The 4,004-nt window shown below is 33.6% G+C and overlaps 1 non-coding gene across 1 annotated transcript; it reads right to left on the bottom strand.

Annotated features, from left to right (window-relative positions):
• Nucleotides 1–3,896: 3,896 nt before the first annotated feature.
• On the bottom strand, nt 3,897–4,004 carry LOC148570930 (small nucleolar RNA R71). Its single transcript, XR_015908568.1, has one exon. It is a non-coding gene; the product is annotated as a small nucleolar RNA R71 (small nucleolar RNA).

The raw sequence follows: 4,004 nt of genomic DNA, 5'->3' as shown, positions 1-4,004 counted from the left end.
TCCCTGCACTCAAAATGGATTTTCTGGAGCTACAGAAACCCAAATGGCACGCTCTCAATTGCATTGGAAAGTAGACATCCAGGGCATTCCAGAAATATGTAATAGTCCATACTTTGCCCGAGTTTAGATGATGCAAACTGGCGTTTAACGCCAGCTTTCTGCCCTATTCTGGCGTTAAACGCCAGAAACAAGTTGCAAAGCAGAGTTAAACACCATAAACAAGTTACAAACTGGCGTTCAACTCCAAGGAAGACCTCTACATGTGAAAGCTTCAATGCTCAGCCCAAGCACACACCAAGTGGGCCTGGAAGTGGATTTCTGCATCATTTACTCATTTCTGTAAACCCTAGTAATTAGTTTAGTATAAATAGGACTTTTTACTATTGTATTCAGGGTGTTTGGGACCACTTTTAAATCTCTGGATGTTTAGTTCTTAGATCAGAGAGGCTGGCCATTCGGCCATGCTTAGACCTTGTTCTTATGTCTTTTCAATGGTAGAGTTTCTACACACCATAGATTAAGGTGTGGAGCTCTGCTGTTCTTCATGAATTAATGCAAAGTACTATTGTTTTTCTATTCAACTCAAGTCTATTTCTTCTCTAAGATATTCATTTGCACACAAGAACATGATGAATGTGATGATTATGTGACGCTCATCACCATTCTCACCTATGAACGTGTGCCTGACAAACACTTCTGTTCTACATGAAAACAAGCTTGAATGCATATTTCTTAGCCTCCTGATCTACGATCATAGTCTTCGTGGTATAGGCTAGAATTATTGGCGGCCATTCTTGAGATCCGGAAAGTCTAAACCTTGTCTGTGGTATTACGAGTAGGATCTGGGTAGGGATGGCTGTGACGAGCTTCAAACTCGCGAGTGCTAGTTGTAGTGATAGACGCAAAAGGATTACTGGATCCTATTCTAGCATGATCAAGAACCGACAGATGATTAGCCATGCGGTGACAGCGCATTTGGACCATTTTCATTGAGAGGACAGGATGTAGCCATTGACAACGGTGATGCCCAACATACAGCTTGCCATGGAAAGGAGTATGAATGATTAGATGAAGACAGTAGGAAAGCAGAGATTCAGAGGGAGCAAAGCATCTCCATACGCTTATCTGAAATTCTCACCAATGAATTACATAAGTATCTCTATCCTATTTTATATTTTATTTATATTTTAATTATCTTAAATCCCATAACCATTTGAATCTGCCTGACTGAGATTTGCAAGATGACCATAGCTTGCTTCAAGCCGACAATCTCCGTGGGATCGACCCTTACTCACGTAATGTTTATTACTTAGACGACCCAGTGCACTTGCTGGTTAGTTGTGCAAAGTTGTGAAAAAGAACTAAGAATTATGAACGTGCGTATTAAGTTTTTGGCGCCGTTACCAAGGAATGAACAGTCACGATTTCGTGCACCAAGTTTTTGGCGCCATTGTCGGGGATTGTTCGAGTTTGGACAACTGACGGTTCATCTTGTTGCTCAGATTAGGTAATTTTATTTTAACTTTAATCTTTTTGTTTTTATTATTCTTATTTTCGAAAAAAAATTTCAAAAAATAAATTATTCTATGGCTTCAGAATTTTTAAGAATGAATTCTAGAGTTTCATGATGATTTGTTGAAGTCTGGCTGGCTGTGAAGCCTTGTCTAATCTTTTGGACCGAGGTTTTAACTTATCATCACAAGAGCCCTTGGACTCCCATCTGATCAGCTGTTGTATGCCTGATTTGTATGCTAAAGCTTGGCTGGCCATTAGCCATGTTTAGTGTTTTGGACCGGAGCTTTCACTGAAAGCTTGGCTGGCTAGTAAGCCATGTCTAATTCCTGGACCGGAGTTTTAGACTAACATTGCATGATTCCTGGAATTCTCATTAGAAATTTTGAAATCCTTATTTTTCTTTTTTCAATTAATTTTTGAAAAATAAAAAAAATTTACAAAATCATAAAAACCAAAAATATTTTGATGTTTCTTGTTTGAGTCTTGTGTCAATTTTTAAGTTTGGTGTCAATTGCATATTTTTAATTTTCACTAAATATTTTTTTCGAAAAACTCATCTATGTGTTCTTCATGATCTTCAAGTTGTTCTTGATGAAATTCTTTGTTTGATCTTTGCATTCTCAGGTTTTGTATCTTTTCTTGTTTTTCATATGCATTTTAGAATTATTAGTGTCTCAACATTAAAAATTTTTATGTTTAGTGTCTTGCATGTTTTTCTTTTCTTAAAAATTTTCAAAAAACATGTTCTTGATGTTCATCTTGACATTCAAAGTGTTCTTGGTGTTCATCTTGACATTCAAAGTGTTCTTGCATATTTTTCTTGTTTTGATTCATAATTTTTATGTCTTGTGTCTTTTTTGTGCTTTTCTCTATCCTCATTAAAAATTCAAAAATAAAAAAAATATTTTTCCCTTACTCTCTCATAAATTTTCGAAAATTTGAGTTAACTTTTTCAAAACTTTTTAAAATTTAGTTGTTTCTTATGAGTCAAGTCAAATTTTCAATTTAAAAAAATCCTATCTTTTCAAAATTTTTTTAAAAAAAATAAAATCTTTTTCATTTTTCTTTCATATTTTCGAAAATTCAAATTGATTTTCAAAAATCTTTTTCTTATTTTATTCCATATTTTTTGAAATCTTTACTAATAATTAATGTGATTGATTCAAAAAAAAATTTTAGTTTGTTACTTGCCTATTAAGAAAGGTTCAATCTTTAAATTTTAGAATCATATCTTTTAGTTTCTTGTTAGTCAAGTAATCAATTTCAATTTTCAAAATCAAATCTTTTTTTTATTTCCAATTCAAATCTTTTTCAAAATGATTTTCAATCATATCTTTTTCAAAATCAATTTCAAAATCTTTTCTAACTTCTCACCCTTTCAAATTTGATTTTCAAATCTTTTTCAATTAATCTTATCTTTTTGTTTGATTCTTATCTTTTTCAAAACTACCTAACTAATTTTCTCTCTCTAATTTTCGAGAATCACCACCCTCTTTTTCAAAATTCCTTTTTAATTAACTAATTATTTTAAATTTTAATTTAATTTATTTTCACTTTTCTTTTTAAATTTTCAAATTTTAACTTTAATTTTAAAATAAAAACAAAAATATTTTTACTTTATTTTATTTAATTTTCAAATTCTTCCCTCTCTCATCTCCTTCTAATTATTTATTTATCTTCTAACACTCCTCTTTTTCTTATAATTCGAACCCTCTCTTCTCCTCTGTGTTCGAGTTTTTCTATTTTCCTTCTTCTATTCTTCTCTTCTTCTACTCACATAAAGGAATCTCTATACTGTGACATAGAGAATTCCTCTTCTTTTCTGTTCTCTTCTTTTTCATATGAGCAGGAACAAGGATAAGAACATTCTTGTTGAAGCTGACCCTGAACCTGAAAGGACTCTGAAGAGGAAGCTAAGGGAAGCTAAAGCACAACTCTCTGGAGAAAACCTGACAGAAATTTTCGAAAAAGAAGGAGACATGGCCGAAAATAATAACAATGGTGGAGATGCAAGGAAAATGCTTGGTGACTTTATTGCACCATCTTCTAACTTCTATGGAAGAAGAATCTTACTTCCTATGATTGGAGCAAACAATTTTGAGCTTAAGCCTCAATTAGTTTCTCTAATGCAGCAGAATTGCAAGTTTTATGGACTTCCAATAGAAGATTCTCATCAGTTTTTAGCTGAATTCTTGCAAATCTGTGACACTGTCAAGACCAATGGAGTTGATCCCGAGGTCTACAGGCTTATGCTTTTCCCTTTTGCTATAAGAGACAAAGCTAGAACATGGTTGGATTCACAACCTAAGGATAGCCTGAACTCTTGGGATAAGCTGGTCAGTGCTTTCCTGGCCAAATTCTTTCCACCTCAAAAGATGAGCAAGCTTAGAGTGGAAATCCAAACCTTCAGACAGAAGGAAGAAGAATCCCTCTATGAAGCTTGGGAAAGATACAAGCAACTGATCAAAAGGTGTCCTACTAACATGCTT

The sequence above is a fragment of the Arachis ipaensis genome, chromosome B3, assembly GCF_059453495.1.
Source record: "Arachis ipaensis isolate K30076 ecotype BB chromosome B3, ASM5945349v1, whole genome shotgun sequence".
NCBI classification, from domain to species: Eukaryota; Viridiplantae; Streptophyta; class Magnoliopsida; order Fabales; family Fabaceae; genus Arachis; species Arachis ipaensis.
This window is presented reverse-complemented; position numbering and strand designations above follow the sequence as displayed.